Below are 19909 nucleotides of genomic sequence, written 5' to 3'. Positions count from 1 at the left end.
AAATGGTAAATAAACGTATCTTTGTGGTGAGCAGTGTTCAAAGGTAAACCGAGGCATATTAAACATTTTAAAAATTATTTGAGCAAAAATTGATTCAAATAGGGCAGCACCAAAGTGGAAGGCTTTAGGAGTGCTCCACCAATGGAAGTTCAGGGAGAGACTTTTATAGAGAAAAGGCAGAAGCAAAGTAAGGAAATTATTCATCAGCTACAGCTTAAAGCCTCGGTGGCTGTTTGTGGTAGGCTGTCCCCAGATTTCAATTTTGTAACCTTAAAGCATAGAGGCTTGGATTTTGGTTTGCTTACGTGGGACACGGCATTAGAGCCACTGCCGTCTAATGGCCTCCTTGTTTAGTTCATTTAAAAGCATGTACTTCAGACTCATCAGCAAATCTTCAGAACGGTGAAGGTGAAGTTTAGTTTGAAACAGAACCCATGTGCATTAGAAGCTTGAGTTCACGCAGGGTTAAGTCAGAAGAGGAACTGGATTTTCAGTTAACTTAGAGTGTGATCAAGAGCACTCAGAAAGGATGACAAGCACCCCCTGCTTCAGGTACACATAACAAATCGGGAAAATCCACCCAGTAGAGGGGGCTGTAGGCCTAAGAGTGCTACCTGCCATGATATGCAAATGAGACAAATCTTAAGATTATATTTCTCTGTATATCCCTTAGGAGATGCTTGCTACGGCAAGAGATGTATCAAATATATCTATCTACGCAACATACCTACATTTATTTATCTAGACATATACTAGCTGTAGCGTTATATTCATCATAATATAGACCTCGGACTTCTAAATGAGCTTGAGTGTGAAGACTGAAAAGAGAAGGTTGTATTTAACTCCAGGAATTGATAGGGAGGGAAAGCGAAGGAACTGGGAAGATATATCTGAAGTACTTTTTCCAAAAGCTTGAGAAATTCTGAAGTTGTACAGCAAGTTTGCAAATCATTAGAGTGAGTTTGTTTTTTTGGTCCATGGGATTGTTAGCAAGCTCACATTGCACTTGGAAAGTTCTGCTTTGCTATGCAGTGTGATCCAGGGGCTGGGGTGGGGTGATGCCTAATCTGCACACCCATTTTCGAAATTCTGGCCCTAGAAAGTACTGCTCAGGTTGTCTGAAGATGACCCAAAGGACTTCTGGGAAAAATGTTAAAGCTGATGATAAAGTACCCAGGACATGGGTGAAGACTCCTAGTAAACAAGGGCACAAAGAGACTTATCCTGAAAAGTGACTGGCAACATATTTGAAGGGAGTTCTGAAAGCTTACTTTTATTGGGACAGATTCTTTTGGTTCTAACAGTCATCTGCCTTTTGACCCACATACAACAGAGCTGTTAATCCCAGTTCTCTACAGGTATAGAAAAATAAAGCATTAAGACTTGGTCATAGGAAAATCATTCATAGTTATAGTAATGATGGGGAAATGTCCCTTTCGTCTCCTCGATGTAGCTAGTGAAGTCCCAGAGTCTAGCACGGCTAAGATTTGGAGACTGAAGAGACGTGGCTCCTGTTTAAGGCCCTTGAGTTGCATTGATGAATAAAGCCAGGAGGCGTCACAGTGGAGACCAATGGAAACAGGTCCAACTGGACCGTTTTGAGAACTCCCAAGGACCCCGCCATCTTTCACTGCAGGAAAAAGTTTTAACTCCTGGTAATTCCAGGGGTGGTAGCTCAGAGCCAAACAGCTTCTGTTCACCCTCAGCGATATTACTCATGCTTTAAACAAATGTTTAATTCTCCACAGGTTGCCTCTAACTAAAATAAAATGCCCCAAAATGATAAATTGGTTTGTTGCAGGTTCATAGGTTGCCTTTGTCGGGGAAGATATATTGAGAGTGTTTTTCCATAAACTTTCTACAGGGGAAGTGGCTATTTCAAAATATTTTCAGTGGGTTGGTCACAATAGAATAGCAAAAAATAGGAGATTTGCAATTGCTTTTCGTTTACCTTTAAGAAATGTCTTGAATTGACCAACTAATAAACTAGTAGAAACTTATATACCCTCCAATGTGACTGCTTCACTGAGTATGACACCTAGCTCCTTCTTGCTCCCTGCCCCCAGTGTAACAGATTGCTTTCACCCATAGATGGCCAAGATTTGGCAAAGGAGTATATTTTCATTTTAAACCTTCAATCCCTTAAATATGTGGGCGTAATAAGTTTATGGAATAGGTGAAATAATTTTCAAGCTAATATAGATTGAAAACAGGGTAAGAAATATTATTCAGCTTCTCTAAAGTAATTCATTAGAGCCAGAAATACACTTTAATTCCTTGATTCCAATTTTTCTATTTTTTCGAAGTTCATGTAAGTTTTATCTTAATTTTTAAAAATCCTAACGACAATGATATTATTAGTCATGATTCCAAAATTTGAGTTACTGCATTTTTAAATGCTTTCAGATATTAAAGTCTTTAAAGAAAATATTTCAACCGTAGACAAAGCTGGTTCTAGGTTAAAATTTATTCAGAATATCACTGATCCCCTGACAAGGTATTTAATGACTTGGGTAAAGATTGCTTGAATTTATGAAGCTGAACACGGCAAGGAAAGTAATTTATTAATTTGGATTATTCAAATAATGTCTCGTGAATCACTTCAGAAAGGCTCCACTTGAAAGGGAAAATACCTATGTACTTTCTCACATTATTAATAGGCACCTAGATCGGGAAAATACCTTTGGGCTCTTACAAGGGCCACTCTTATTTTCCCCCAGACTAAAGGGTGTGACAGTGAGGGTCACACCCCAGCTCATTGACCAGAACCTAGTAGGGAAATCAATTGAAGAAAGGCCAGCAGGCGGTGCAGCACACCCTTGGCATCCTCTGCAGCGGCCGAGATTGAGCGGGGCTAGATGGGCAGCCAGCCTGTCCAGATTGAAAATAGCTGCCCCTGACCCGCAGGAAGAAAAGTGAAGTCTTTTACAAGGTAACGCAGCAAAAAACAAAAAGAAATGCGATGAGCAAAGTGCCATAAGAGCAGCGTGGCGAGGGAGAGAGATGGAGATGTCAGAGGGCCACGGAAAGAGCCTCTTCTCTGCAGTGTGCTCCGGAATAAAACCCCTTTGCCTCTCCAGATATTTTTTCTTTTTCTTCCCCCAATTTGCTGAATGTCAAACTAAAGCAAAGAGATCCCCATTCCTTATAAAAATATAATTTCTGAATACTTGGGACCCCAAAACAGGATAGAGCATAACCCCGAACAGCGAGGAGCATTGCTGTTATCTGTATTTTATTTCTTCATATATTTACTCATCGGTGCACTATATAATGACGATCTGCTAAGTGTAAGACTCTGCTCCTTGATGGGAACAGACATGAGGACTGTTTTTGCTCTCCTGGAGTCAGAAGTTTCATTAGGATATACTTCTAATAAATATGTGTTTATGATGTGAGGGACTAGGTGGAGAAAGATGACCTGACTGGTTGCCAAATTGCAATTAGTGTCATTTTTTTAACTTACAAAAGCTGGAATGTAAGAGTGCGTAACCGGGCAAGTAAAACTGTTGAAAGCCTCTGAAAGGAGCATGGGTATATGGGGTGAAGGGGAGGGGGCCACAGACAAGACCAAGACACAGAGAAAAAGACGGTGACAACTGGAGGTGTAATTTCAGGGGTTGCTCGCGCTGATTTGATTAAGCTCAGAAAACGACAGGGCTCTGGGGAAATCATCAGGGTGCTTAACTGAGAAACTTTTTTTTAAAGTAGCAGGCTGGTTAGAACCTTCTCTCACTTCTGCTTTTTCTGACCAGGAATTTTACCTCTGGGAATGAAAAGTGGGGCAACGGATTAGGTGGCTGGCTATCCCAGGGGGAAAGAGGTTCTTTGCCACCAATACAGGGCACTAGGCACAACCACTTCAGTGGAGCATCCAGCCAAGCCCCCAAAGACTCCAGAAACAGGCTCCTGCAGTCAGAGCCAGATTCCACATAAGGGAGAACTGGAACTGTAAACGGCAAATATAACCAAACATTTGAAGAGAACCCTTAACTCAAAGGAAGGCAACTCATTGGACAAACAGAAAAACTAACACCCAACAAGCCAAGATACATTTGACTTATTTTATAATCTGTTTATAATTGCTCTGAATTCTAAATGTTCTTGAGAATATTACATTAAAAAAAGTGACCAGGGATCATAAAAATTAAAGTATATTTATAAAAAGGTTAAACTTAAAACTTCTTGTTTTCTGGCCTAACATGTAAAGTTTGAATGTCATCACCCCTGTCCTCATCATGAGAAAAAACTGGGCAAACTAAAAATTGGTAATTTTTCTTGGACACATCAGAGGACTGAGATGCAAACACACCATTCCCCCCCTACCCCCAAAATCTTCAGAGACAGGTGAATCCATAGAGTCATGCCAATATCTGCTTATCTGAAGCAGAAGCCACTAGAGCTATAAACTGGTAGGAACTATTAAAGGGTAATTTTGATGAATTGCTCTGCAGTCTGAGTGTGGACTAACCAGGGCTATGCACTTCTAGAAGGCCTATCCTTTCTCCTGGATAAACAGCAACCCCAGAGGTGGCAGAAGACAATAGCTGGGACCTGACTAATGGTCACAAGGTCTGGACCTCTGGCAGGCTAAAGATAACATCTTAACCTTAGTTATGTTTCAGCTCCTGAGCCCCAAGGTGGAATGACCCCCTGGTTATTATTTCAAAAAATCAGACAGAGGGCTGCCAGAATAGACCTCAGAGCTGTCCTCAAGGCCTGAAGAAATGATTTATTACCCTTACCTCACTTCCAACCAAGCAGCTCCCATTATGACCCGAACCCCTAACTCATGTTATCTTTTGATTTTGCCCTATATAATCCTTAACCTACATGTCATTGGGGAGCTGGGTGTTTTACAGCACAAGCTCACAAGCGCTCTGGATTGGCCATCTTATGATAATAAATTTCCTTCCTCCCCTGCAAACTCCTGCTTGTGCATTTATTTCAGCTAATGCACACAAGTGAAGGAAATCAAATACTGAGGTTTGATAACACATACATACATCCAGTGGAAGACTGAAATTTAATTATAAGATTATAAATGCTTCTCCCCCACAGTTACCACACTAACAGAGTTTCATGATAATAACAGTGCGGAAAGATGCAGATTATCATTGAAAGAGTTCTTAGGAAGCCCAATGGTAACAGAGGAGACAAGAACACTAGAGAAATCTGAAGTCTCTGATACCCACAAGGACAATTAACATAAAACACAACCCATATCTTAGCAAGATTAACATACGACCTCACACTAGATGCCTAATTATCTCAGTTTTTATTACATGATGCAGCATGTCCACCTTTCCACAAATTTTTTTTTGGAATTTATTCGATGTTATTCTCATGATTAGACTGGGATTATAGGTTTTAGGAAGGAAGACCACAGAGGTAAAGAGTGGTTCCCATCAAAATATATCAAGTACATCTTATCATAGTGACTTGTCACTGTTGATAGTGACCTTGAACACTGGCAGAGGTGGTGTTTGTCTGTCAGGCTTCTCCAGTTGCAAAATTACCCTATTCCCCTTCCACACCCTGATCTTTGAAAGGAAGTCACCGTGTACAGCTAATAGCCAGAGTAACCGTGAAAAAAATAAAGAGATGACACAAATTACAAATAGCAGAAATGAAAGAAGAATCATGGACACCAACCCCACATTAAAAAGAAAGGCATATCTTTGTACATCTTTATGACAATAAATTTGATAGCAGAGAAAATGAACACATTTCTTAAAATAGACACAAACTAAGAAAACTCACACCAGGAGAAATTGATAATATGAATAAGCCTACCTCTATTTTTTTTAAAAAAAATCAATAACCTTCCTCAAAGAAAACACCAGGACCAGATGGCTTGCCTGGTGAATTATACCAACCGTTTAAGTTAGAAATAATACCAGTTCTTCATAACATCCTCCAAAAAAAAAAAAGGAACAGAAAGAATCCTTCCTACACATGTTGAACAACCAGCATCACTCTAATACTAAAACCAGACAAAGACTATGATTTCAAAATAAAATCAGATACACTGGTTACAGATGACACACACAAAAATGACCTAAAAAGGGTTGTAGTCAAACACTATAAAAAGATTAACCAGGCAGATTTGAACAAAAAATGGAGGAATAGCAATACCAACATAAAACAAAACAGAATTTTAGGTAAAAATATAAACTGGAACTAAGAGAGATATTTCATATGATGAAAATTAAATTTGTGGAAAAGATACAAAAGTGCATTTTTATACCCCTAATGGTATGGATTTAAAATACATAAAGCAAACATTGATGGAAATGTAACAAGAAAGAAACACATCCAAAATTATACTTTAAAGGTTTTATATACTTCTGGGAAGAAAATGAGATTCTTGGTTGAGGAGAGTGTCATTTACTTTCAAAATGATTCATTTAACATATGCAGATTATAGATGACAATTTTTATTGTGGAAAAAAACCCAAAATCTAACTTTAGAAATAAAGCTAAATTTCTCTCTGATCACCTGTGTCAATCCCATTGTTTCCCTAGAGTGACCCATTCTACGAGTTTGGTATTATCCTTTTAAACCATTTCTTTTCAATTGCATTTATCTAATATATACATCTATAAAAACACTCAGTGTTGTTTCATCCTATTTTATTGTTTGGGTTTGGCTAATTTTACATAAATGGCATGATTGTTTACATATTAACCTGCATTTATTTTCTTTTAACACTTGGAGCGGAAGATCTGTCACTTGAAACTCTTTCCATGTCAGGATAGAAATCTACCTCATTTTATTTAACTCTCTTTTTCCCACTACACTGCTGTTTATTTCCCTACTGGTGAACATTCAAGCTGCTTCTAAATTGTAGGCTGCTGTGAGTTCCTCCTGCATGCCACCTTGTGCTCCTGTGGCTTCTTTCTGTTGGATACCCAGATACCTGGAAGTGAGATTGTTGGAGTGAAGAGGACGCTCCTTGAAAATATTGGTAGATTATGACAGATTCCCATCCGCATAGGCCTGAGCCTTGACAGTTTAGGGTTGGTTTACTACTGGGGAACTTACTGTCAATACTGTCAATACTTGACATTTTGTCCCTTTCCTGCTCCCAGCTTTCCATTTATCTGGCTTTAGACTGTCTGGGTAAAGAGCTTTGGATTCTAATTCCAATCCAGATGTTAATTAGTTGCACACTTCAGGCAAGTCACTTACTCGCCAGGCATCAATTTTTCATTTGAGATAAATAATGTAGAACTTGGTCCTAAAAGTCCCTCCTGTTTTATTATACCATAATTTTATGTTTCAGTTTTGAAATGTTGAATTAAAGAAGCCCATAAAGTAAGAACACTCTGAAAATAAAAACACTATAAAAATTGAAGGCATTGTTAGTTGTTCGGCAGCCAGCCTTCTGATACTTGCTAAACAAGGAGAGAAGGAAAGGTGTTTATTAGTGGGTCTGATTTGCTCCCTGAAGCTCTGAGGCAGGAGCCATAAAAGATAAGGCATTCCCAAATCATTTTGGCAGTGAAAGTAGAAGAATAGAAAGTGATTAAAACTCCATACAATGTAAGGCAAAAACGGGGAACACTCAAACACCCCCACACAATTGTAAGATGCCTCCAAATAACTTCAAAGTGCAAAAATAAGGTAATTGTGACCTTAGGGTCCTGGAACAGGGAGCACAGACAAGTCAGGCTTGCCAAGTAGAGTGGATGCCTCCTCTCCCTCTGAAAGGAAGGAAAGACAAGAGAGCTAACTTGGAAACAGAGGTAGGAAGGGAAATAGGGAGTGATAAGTAGGAAAGTCAGATTTAGTGCAACGATTACAACAAACTATGCCCAGCTAAGTTTGAATGAAACAAGATATAATAGTACAGTTCCTGGCACACAGCAGACAATTGACATTAGCTTCCACTTTCCTTTCCCTTTGCCTGGTTTGAAACTGAGACTATGCCGCCGGGGGATTTGACAAGTTACTCTACATTGATAAAGCAAGGTGACAAGGAAGGAAATTAATAGAGTCCCAGGACTGGCAGGCATCTCGAAAGCCATTGAGACCCCGAATAGAACCTGCCTTGGTCATTCCAGACGACTGTAGAAGAGCAGCTATCCTTGTCATTAATGCCATAAGAAAGACGGTGTTATAAACTCAGCTCCAGGGGCTCCAGAAAAAATTAGACGCTGCAATTTATTCTTGTATCACCATCAAGACCCTTGGAAGCTGAATATCCCCTCCCCCGAATCCCTAAAGATCTACCTGCTGCATATGAACCATCTAAAACTGCTTCCAGTGTTTAAGATGTTGGCGAACTCTGTTGGTGTCCTCTGCTCTAAATGTTTGCTCTGTAACACAGATATCTTTACAATAATGCTATTGATATCATTTGATATTCACACTTTCTTCCAAATTGCATTTCCTTTCATCTAGAATGACCAGCTTCAACTCCCAAAATGTTCTAGTTTCAACGTTGAAAAATTATTTTTAATATATTTTAACTAAAAAAAAAAAAATCTGTATACCCTTTTCTCTTTGGATCATTACAAGAAAGGATTCTCAATGAGGGAAAAGAAAGAGATGAATTATTTTTTCTATTTTAGAAGTTCCCACATTTTGAAAATGAAAATGGATTTTAATGCTGAAGGAGATGACAATCTAAAGGTAGAAAGGATATAAACGAATTACATGTGAAGTGACTAGAAAACACATTACTGTATAGTAATTGGCCTGAAGTGTCCATTTCTCACCATTATCTCAGGCAATTACAAAATGAAATCTGGTCAGAGAATTTGCAACCCTGCCTTAGTGAATTCTCCAGTCTCTGGAACCTGAACATCTTCTTCCAGTCTCCCTAACGGTCCCTGCCTGAGTGTCGTACCAGATCCAGAACCTTCTCTTGCATAGCAGACTCTTCTGATGCCAGCTGTCAGAGGAGCAGATGGGACACCACCGCAGTCTGTGCCCTCTCGCTCTCCCTCCTTCCAAGCAAAGACTCTTCATTAGCTGGAAAGCAGCAGAATCGGAATCATCTTTCAGGTTCTGTTTGGTGAGTTAAATGGCTCTGAGTGGAGCCAGATCAATAATCTTAGAAGAGGAAACCCAATTTTGCAAGAAGATTGGGTTCTAATCAAATCTTTTGTTTCTGCAGAGAATCCTTTAAGTGGAGGGAAGGACACAACTGGATCAGCTAGGCTGGGGCACTCTGGAGGCCTAGCAAAGAGTTCAATTTATTTATATTTATTTTACATTTATGCTCAGCAGGGGAAGCTCTCGAGGAAAGTACACTGTGCATACATACTAAATATCATTACATTGGACTCCACGTTCTCTCCTCTCATAAAACACGATTGGAGCACAATAAATATGGAAATATGAAATGCATTCAATTAAAATGTTATTAGTTATAGCAGTTGTAAGAACTTCTTATACATAATCATAAAGCCCTGGCTCCCATGAGAACGTCAGGCAGGATGTTTCAGGCAATTTCTTCCCTGGAGACCTAGGAGACGGGGCACCATAAAACCCCCTATTCATTTAAAATGAATTCACATCAGCTGCTGAAAAGATATAAACCATCCTCACCTCATATGTCTTAAATGATAGAGGACAGAAAACAGAATAGCCAGCAGAGAAGCTGGGCCCTCAATTTTGCAATGGAGCTCACCAACACAAATGCTGGAGTGAGTGAGTGTCTAGTCTTTATCATCTACGTGTAACATGATCATATGAAAGAATAACGATTAATTTAGCACGTTTTTATCTACCTCTTAAATAAATAGCTTGTGATGTGACCTTGGGCAAGGAATTTATCCTTACTAAGGTCGCTTTTGCCTCAATAATCTAGGACTGGGACGGAGTTTACAGGAAAGGACATCCAAAGTCAGATGGACCCAATTTGTAATCCCACCTCCACCAATTACTACCTCTGTTCTTTTATGCAGTTTACCTCTCTGGTCCTTTTAAGTTTTAGATAAATGATTGGTGAGTAGGGGGAGAAGAGAGATAATAGGTGCCTAATGACTATTAATGAGGTAACATATATAGCACCAGATGGAGTAACTGTTATTATTATAGCATTTAATGTGCATGATGTCCATGCAAAAACATTGGCAGAAGGACTGTAGAAATTTGAGTTCAAAGGAGTCAACTAATTTTAATTGTATATCGGGCACCTACCAAAAGATTAGCACACAATAAAAGTTTGTTAAACTACAAGAGATGTAGGAAATTGAAATCCTGGCCCTTAGGTTTCTTTTAAAAAGGAGAAGACAAGTCTAACCCACTCGACAAAATTAGAGACAAGTAAATACGGTTGGCATCACATATTCGGTATCTAGCAAGGAACAAAATGGGATCACTGATTTGCAGCAGCAAAAGGTGGCACTTGAGGAAGAGAAAGGGAGAAACAAAACAAGGCCTTTCGGGAAGGTGTTTTAGGTAGAAGGAAGGGCACGAGCGAAGGCACTGAGTCAAGAAATACACAGCGGCGCATTTGGGGTTCAGGAAAGAAGTCAGCATGGCTAAAGCAGAGGCTTCAGCTGGAAGCCACATAAATTCTGGAGCAACGCTAAGATCCTAAAACAAAGGGTAGTTAAGAAAGTAGAGTCTGAAATCACCATAAATCATGTTTATCAATTATTTCAATGTGGCGAATATTCTAGTAAGCACACCCCAAAACACCTAAGACGGCAGCTACAGAAGGGGAGATGGGGGTGGGGGGAGTCAGGAGACGGGGGGGAGGCTGGAGGAGCTAAGTCTGTGTCTCTCTCCTTTAATTCTGTTTCAGGACCAAAGGGGAACATCCACGTCACATTCATTGGCAAGCCATTCTCTATAATGTTTTATGGGTTCAACGATTAGCTTAAAATATTGAAGAGGCCAGCTGGGTCTTGTCTCACATCACTAATGAGAAACATCGTTCCTTCCCTTCCAAAGGAAGATTTACGCTTTCTTTTGCCCAAGATGGTAAATGTGTTCTGTTCCCGGGAAGCTTAAAAAAATATGCTTTGCAAAAGCCCATAAGAGCAAATTGGTGACACTGCCTGGGAGAGAATGTTACACAGCTAATAAGCCTTGTTACTCACCAGCTCCCAGGCTCTCCCAGGCGAGAAGGTCTGAGCAGGAGCCTCCCGCAGGAGGCCAAGGAGAGGGCCTGATAAACGAGGGGAAGCCCAGGGCAGAAGATCAGCTGCGGGCCTGCTCCACATGCTCAGTCTTTGTTTGCAGAGGTCTAAGTTTACTTTGGGCGCTGATTTCCTGGAGAGCTGGAGAGCAGCTTAAGGTGGCTTCATTAGGAGGAGTGGAAGAAAGAAGCGAGGCTTGAGGTTATGGTGTTATCATGGGGGGGCTCCTGTAATGAAGTGGCCCTCAGAGGGAGCTCCGCTGAGCAAACTGGGCGGGCCCCTAAGAAACAGGTGAGCACAGAAGGACGAGAAGAGGGAGTCAGGCAAAGAACTGGCAGGTTAGCACATACCTGTGTCTTTTTCCCAGGAGGCAGCGGTCCTGAAATTGAGACTACCAGGTCAGAAACACTAGCTTCACCTGGGAACTTCTTACAAATGTTAATATTTACGCCCACCCCAGATCTACTGAATCGGAAACTCTGGGGATAGAGCCCAGCAGTCAGTCCTAATAAGCCCTCCCTGAGCTTGAGAACCACTGCCCGAGGGGACAAACTCAGCCCCAGAGAGCTTTTCTTTCTAAGCCAGGAACCTGTGACTTAACCCAGGTCACTCAAGCTACTGAACTACAGAGCGAAAATCAGACTTCAAGGCTCCTCCTTCCTGTCCCATGATCTTTTGACAATGCCTTGATGAGTCTTACACCCTGCTAATGCAAATCAGTATGGAAATGAGGGTTTTTTCCAAAACTTCTCAAGATTGCTCTGGCCTGTGTGACTCAGTTGGCTGGGCATTGTCCCATGCACTGAAATGTTGCCTGGCACATGCCAGGGTTGCAGGCTCCATCCCTGGTGGGAGGGCATGCAGGAGGCAGCCAATCGATGTCTAGATCTCACATCAATGTTTGTCTCTCTCTCTCCCTCTTCCTTCATTTCTCTCTAAAAAAAAAAAAAAAAAAATCAATAAAAATAATCTTTTAAAAAAAACTTTTCAAGATTGTTGATGGAAGAATTAGAGAAATTACTCTAAAACTTCCCACCTGTTATGGAATTGCTCCTAAAATCCCATGGTGTTTTGAAATACAATTAGAGATTACATTTCATTTTAGGTGTTTTGCTCGATAATATGCAGTTAAGCGTGATGTGGTCTTTTATACACATTTGGAGACAATCATCTAATTGATGGTTTTGCATCTCAGCGAAGTAAAGGATCTATTTTCCTAGAATGAATATTAAGAGATTTAGTAAAAGCCTGGTCACAAATACTGGCCTGCCATCAAATAACTATTTCAGTTATGACCTTGTGGTGGATTAGGAGTCACTCAGTCAGCACTCGTTTATGAAGAGCATTCTATCTGCCCAGGAATGTGCTAAGTTTAGGAGTGTACTGAACTAAACACAAGACCCCGACCCCTGAAGGAATCTGGATTTACCTGAGGGGAAAATGCCAGAAGATTTGCTAAACTATACTCCAGGGTAACAGATATGGTACTGACCAGAAATCCCACGTGAGGTCCCAAGATTTCTTATTTTCATTCAGTTTTAACTGGAGAACTAGCTCTCTTGAGTTTCTCTTTATTTTTCTGTGGGATACAAACGTTGCCTTTGAAAGGATTGTTCTCGAAATGTTCTATTATGTTATTCATGCCTTTTCTCACCTGCTTATGCCTGAAGGTCTTGATTCAAGTCGGCCATTTATTGAAATTACATTTCAGAAATCAAAAGAGCAGCTCTTGAATGGAAAAAATAAAGGGGCGGGGGGCTGACAATCTGTGCCCGTGGGTAATTCCACACTAAACAATTGACACTCCTCTACAACAGGAAATGCAGGAGATGAGTGTTTCCCCATCCTCTGGGGAAATAATTCAAACACACACTCTTATCAGACTCTAATAATGTTCTTGCTTCTGCCCGTTTGCTTTGATGAAGCTGATAATAACAGAAATCTACATTTATTTGCATTTTTCTGCTAGAACTCGCTGAAGCATCAGCACATCATTTTAAAGTGCATATGCCTGCAAGTGGCAAAGAAACCCCACATGAAATGTCATACAAATGTAAGCAGGCAAGTCAGAAATAAAATTCATTTCCAGAATGAGCTGTGAGCTTGCCTCCCTCTGCTTGGTGTCCTTGACCTCAACAGCACACAAGAAAGTTATCTTTTTCTGTATCAAGTCTTCTTTAGTCTGAAGGCATTTTCTCCCCACAGCATAACCGATGCTCCCGTTTCTATTTCTAACCACTTTCCCCCAAAAAAACAATGATAGAAATAATACTAGTTAGAAAAATCAACTAAAATTAAACTCAGAAAGGGTTTTATAGATCATCTACCCCATTCATTTCACTGTAGAGATATGACAAATGTGTCCCAGAGAATATAAATGACTTTTCCAGGACCACAAACCAAATTGAAAAGAAGAATGAAATACTCCGTCTCTCTGACTCCATCCTAAAGTCTGCCTGATTCCCATGGCCTTCAGGCTAATAGCTTCTGCTTTAGATATGCTAATCTTTAGTGGAATTCTGCTTGGGGCTTGAGTTTTTACAAAAACAGCACCCCCCCCTACCCCTTTCTCCCTTACCTTGACATAAAAGAAGCCTGAATTCTGCACCTTAAGATGAATTCAAGGGACTACTAGGGCTCCCATCTTCTTGGTTGGTGCCTTCTCAATCAGTACGCCTTTCTTTCCTTCACACTCTGATGTTTTGAGTTTTGGCCTCTTGTAGAGTCAGCCACACAGACTTTAGACCAGAACACTCCAGCACCTCATCATCGTGAAGGCATTGATTGCCTCCAGGCTCAGAACTCATATGTTAGGGGATCCCACCTCCTGTTGAATTTTTTAAATTCCATTTTTAATTTTATACTCTTCTCAATACAAGTCATCAGTTTTACTTTGATGGAATACTTGTGAAATAACTCTGGCTCTTTCTATCCCTGCCATACTGGGATTCTGTGATTCAGGTTAATTATGGGGGTCAATTCTGAAGCCATCTGCACAAGCTCAAGCAAAACAAAAATAGACGTTGGCAGTTTCAGAGTCAGTTACTCTCTTCTACTTTTGCAATTTTGTGATTTATTTCCTAGCGGCTGTATGGTGCATTGGCTATTGTAGGAAGAAATCTGCTTCCTGCACACCCCCTACTAGAGATTGAGCCTGCAGCCCTGGCATCCACCCTGACGGAGAATCAAACCAGCAACCTCTGGGTGTGTGGGACAATGCTCAACCAAATGAGCCACACCAGCCTGGGTGGGAGAAATCATTTTAAATACAATTAGAGTAGAAACTTTGGAAAAGTTGCAGAGAAAAAGGCAAAAACTGAGTTAGTTTGAGAAACAAAACAAAACTTTCTTCCCCTGCAAAGCACAGCAAGTCCCCATTAGTTTTTTGTTTGTTTGTTTAATATATCTTTATTGATTTCAGAGAGAGGAAAGGAGAGGGAGAGAGAGAGATAGAAACATCAATGATGAGAGTGACATTGATCGGCTGCCTCCGGCACGCCCCCGACTGGGGATTGAGCCTGCAACCCGGGCATGTGCCCTTACCAGGAATCGAACCCCGATTGCCTGGATCCTAGGTCGACTCTCAACCGCTGAGCCACGCCCGGCCAGGCCCCATTAGTTTTTTAAACTACATTCACTTAGAGATGCTCTCTTATCAAATGACAGAAAGTGTGGCTGACTGTGTGGCTATGGATCTCAGCACCACTGTTGGGTAACTGGGCCACTTCAGTCACGTTACTTAACCTCTCTACCTGAGCATCTTCATCTATGAAAGAGACAACAATGACACACATTTACATGCTTTGAGTAATGAGTTCATACACACAAAGCCTTTCAAATAGCATGTGAAATAATAAGTGCTCAAAGATGTTACCGATTTTTTTCAGTTTTTGCTATTATGTGCACGAAGTGGGAAGAGCCAGTTTTCAATTAACTATTTCATAATAATGAAGTTATATAGTACCTCCTGGGGCACAAAACCTTTTCCTCTACTTGACTTTCTCTGCTCATCATGCCAAATGTGAGTGAAGAAGAAAGATCATCATTAACCTTACTTGATACATCATATAACTGAGACTAAAAAAATAAAAGGAAATATGTCCAAATTTTACATGGGAAAATGAGATTAGGACTCTTGACTTAAATCCCATGTTCTTTATTCCTACTAAGTTTAGTTACTTAACAGTAAATGTCCTGATTTCACCTTGATTCCTGGATTAGAGTTGAAGTGAAAGTCTCAAAACTAAGATATGGGGTGCTGATCACATGGACCAATGTAACGTATTAATTATATATTACTGACTTCCTGAAAATTATTTTTCCATTTTAAAAATTGAAAATAGCATAAAAGTAAAAATGACAAAACTAAATAAATTTGGTTCTCCACTCTCAGAGCCTCTGTCTAAAAGCAGCCAAAATTACACCTTTAGAATAAGTGCTGCTGAGGTGAGTGTACCATACACACTGTTCTGCAGCTTCCTGTGATTGTTTGGTTTGGTTGTTTGTTTGATTACTTTTGTTTGTTTGTTTTTAGGTTAGCAATTTGTCCTGAGCATCGTTTCATACCAGCATACCTATTTCTCATTATTTTCAGGGATGTGGAGTGTAGCATTGTATGGAGACACCGTATTTTAATCAGTCTTTTCCCCAGTCTTTCACTGTAACACAAAATGCTGTGAGCATGGAGCTTAAGGGCTTTTGGAGACATGAGTATGTTTTATTTTGAAGTTACCTAACAGGCAATGTGTTCAATTTTCACATTGCAGCAACACTTGTGTCATGAGCTGACCCTTCCTGAGAAAGTCTTTGAATATTCTTAGCATTTTGAATGATTTCATTTTACTCCTAGAGGGGCAAAGCTGCCATTAGCCAAGTGCACAATGAAAGGGTAGGAGGTGCAGAGAAGAGCTTTCTTTCTGTGTTTCATTCTCAGGGGTCAACCGAGAAAGCAGAGGATCATTGGAGCCGCATAACGGAATAGTATGATGAGTGTAGATGCTACATCTTCTTGGAGGGCCATTTGAATGCCATCCAACAGACAAAAATGATAACCATGAGGCAAAGCTCCTACATTTTAAAGAACTTTAATGAAATCTCATCCTGCAATCAATAATTCCTTTATTAACTTTCAAAGAAATCCCTCAGTAAATGGAACAAAATGTTTTCATTTTAAGTTAATTTTTATTTTTTTATAAATGTCATTTATCTTTCTATAATACAAATTATTCTTAACTGTTTATTCTGTTATAATCTCCCATCACTTTAAGTAATATTTTACCATGCTATATTTTTGGTGTTTTTTTTTCCAATTTTATATGTGTTTTCTTTTGGTTAATATAGCTAAGGATTTTAAAAAGTTCTACTCCTCAAATACCCCTATGTGCTGTACAATTCTTCTACCACCACCGCTGAAATCCTTCCAACATAATCATATCACTTTCAGCAGAAACTTACCCAAATGTTGGGTTTTGCATTATTACAGTGATTTGCATGGTATACTGAAAAGCCAGAGTATACGTGATTGCATCTTTCTTTTTTCTGTTTTCCATTATTTTGTTAATAATGGCCATTTTTCACCTTAACTTTCTATGTTCTGTTACTAACTTTTCTTTGGTTTTCCTTTCAATGTTCTGAGAGAGTTATCAAATGCCTATAAATGTTTTTGTCCAAATGCTCAATATTTTCAAACATACCCTCAGTTCCCTTTTACTTTTTTCTTGAAATCATCTCTCCTGAAGTTTTCAACTCCCTACTTTCAACTGGCTGCTGTCTTAGTGGACATAGGAATTACCTTTCAACTCTCATCTGATGCGATTTCCTCTGTCCTGGATCCTAAGTCCCATTCTTTTTCCTTCCTTTGCTGAGTATACTAGCTAGTAGCTTCCTAGGAAAGAGTGCTTGTAGGTACATTTTCTGAGTCCCAACAACAGTTAACATTCAGGGTATAATTAATAAGTTTCTAGATAGAAAGTCAAGATTCAGAGGTGAAGAAGTCAGATTCAGAAATCACCTGTTAGCATTTTGAAGGTGTAACTCTACATTTTACTGGACACAATGCCAGGAAGTCCGATGCCATCATTAAATTTCTGGTATTCCTTTCTGTAGCCATGATCTACTAATAATGACTGACTTCTCTCCCATCCTGTTTCAGCTTTGGTGTTTATAGCTTTATTTTCTTAACTGTCACTTGGGGGCACATCAAATGGAATACATATAAAAGCATTTTTGCTTTCCAAAATACTGTATTTAACAAGAATGGTAGTATTTAGCCGTTTTCTTATTTTATTATATTTATGTAAGATACCTATTTTTTCCTCCAATTAATTAACATGCCTCCACCTTTGGCTAATAAAAATATAAATTTTACTTTGCTGAGTTTTTTAGTTCTAACATGTTTTGCTCTCAGATACTCCCTATGTCCCCTTCTCTTCCCAATTCTTAAAAAAGGGGGCATTTTCTAGAAAATAGAGTGGACTGTACAGTATGCTTACTGACCCAAATACTTCAGGACAGTGTATGTCCTGTTCCAGCCAAATTGTTGGCTGACGAAGATAAGATATTGAACTTTTAGTTGCAAGCCATTTCAAAACTAGTTGTTTTGTATCAACTAACATAATCAGTAGTTAATTATTCTCCATTGATTTTGAGATAAAAATTCTCAAATTTAATTAGAACGCTGAGGCACGGTCAAGAACTTGGTGACTGATAATCACTGAGACAGAACTAAAACTTGAAGAACGTGGGTGGCAGAGGAAAACCTTGAGTCTTAGTGAAGGAAAGGATTATGTTGAGCTTACACTGTACACGCACTCACACACACACACACACACACACACACACACACACACAGGAAGTACCATTTCCAATGGAGGCCTTGGTTTAGGCTGCAAACAATGCTCTTTCAACTGTGCCTTGCTAGAGCTTCACTTACAATGAATATCGGTGTGCTATGTCAACCATTCAATTGTCTAGCATAGCTAAAGGGACAGTAAACTATCCAGAGAATTAACTGGATCAAATTCAACTTCTCAATGATCTCAGTCATCTTATAGTCATAGAAGCCAGATATAGCACAGATCTCTCAACTGGTAGACTATTGACTGTCTAATTAAGAAGCAAAACCGTCTGGAATGATTTAATGTTTAGCCTAATTCTGCAGTGAGATGGATATCTTTTCAAAATCTGATGAAATATTCACAACTATAACCTATTCAGCTCAGATGCCACTTGATGGAATTATGGAAAGGGGAGTGGGAAAAGACTTCATATGTATTTTTTTCTCGTGAGCATTTTTCATTCTTGTAAACACTTCTCTGTCCTGCTTTATTTTCCTAGAACTGTAGAAATGTCTTCACTATACTTTATAGCACTGGGAAAATAAATATCTATGGCTAAATGTAAGTTATTTTGTCAGATAAGTATTTTGGAGGGAGGCAATTAAAATGTTCTACTTACAGTACGATTTGCCTTTAGAGAGTGAGAAAGCAAGAAACAGAAGTGGGAGTCTGGGGTTAAAGATCTTATTAGCTCTGATTGTAGAGAACTGAAGACTTTTAAGAGGTCTTTCTTCACACCTCCCCTCCAAAGAACCTCCCAAAGAGTATTCTCTATAAAACTTAAGGTTCCTGCTTTTCATTCTTACAAAATAAAAGTTTCATTTTTTAATTTACCCAACATTGGAAAATAATCCTAAAATATTCTATTTGACAAATTTAAGTTAAAAAAATTAAGAAGGTGATTCTCTTTATCTGGCTCTACAGAGTAGGTTTCCATTGACAACATGTGACTTGATGTCCCCTAAAGCAGAGTGGACTTGTGATCATGTAGAAAGAGTACTAAACACGCCGGCAATTCTAGTTCTAGTTCAGTTACGTGATCGACTGACTACCTATCTGTGCTGCCTTGGGTAAACCTCTCAGATTCTCGGACCTCAGTTAATTACTCTTTAAACTGAGAATGATGCCATCTACTCTTTTTTTTTTTTTCTAAAGCAGGTCTCACCGTGTTTTTCTGTGTCAGGCTGTCTGCTACACACTTGACCTGATCTACCTAAAATTGGAACTATAATCATATTTTAGTCCCCACACTAATTCTACTATTAGATGTGACATTAATAAAAGGCTCAGAGAAGTTAAGTTACTTGAAGAAAATCACACAGTTCATAAACACAAGAATCAGAATTCACAGTTAAGTTAATGAGGTGACACAATTAACAACCCTATGTCATACTACTTTAGATGACTATAGAGAGACCATTCCACCTCTTTTTGACAGCATGTCCTAATCTCTGTAGTGCCACAAATCATAGTGCTATTTCACAGCATTGTAAAGGGTTAAATAAGATAATACAGGCATGGCAATTAGACCTGTGTACATCGAAGCAATATTTTTATCATAATTTTTAATATACTATTTTATTGTTAAGTGTGTTTGGCAACTCCAGTGCTTTTCACTTATGTCTCATGTTCACCTGTTAGCTGGCTGGAAAGTTCTAATTTAGGAGTATGCAGGCCTTGGTCATCATGTTCCTCAGAGGACTTGGAGGCTCACGGCGCCCCGTTGTCTCCTGGGAGTTCCAGCAACCACTGCTGTGTGAAGCCTGAGCGCTGTACACTTTCCTAGTTTGTATCAGCAACGAGAAGCCTTCCCTGTGAGCCACAACTCTCACTCTGACACCGGAAAGCTTCTAGACCACAGCAGCTGGCTCCTACTATCTCAGGTTTCAGGAAACCTCCCAAAGACTGGACAGATTACACATGGTTAGGGCTTGAGAGGGATAATAAGATTTGGGAGAGCCTAAAATCTG

Source organism: Miniopterus natalensis, chromosome 14, assembly GCF_054644295.1.
Source record: "Miniopterus natalensis isolate mMinNat1 chromosome 14, mMinNat1.hap1, whole genome shotgun sequence".
Lineage (NCBI taxonomy): Eukaryota > Metazoa > Chordata > Mammalia > Chiroptera > Miniopteridae > Miniopterus > Miniopterus natalensis.
The sequence above is the reverse complement of the archived record's forward strand: the minus strand, read 5'-3'. Positions refer to the sequence as shown.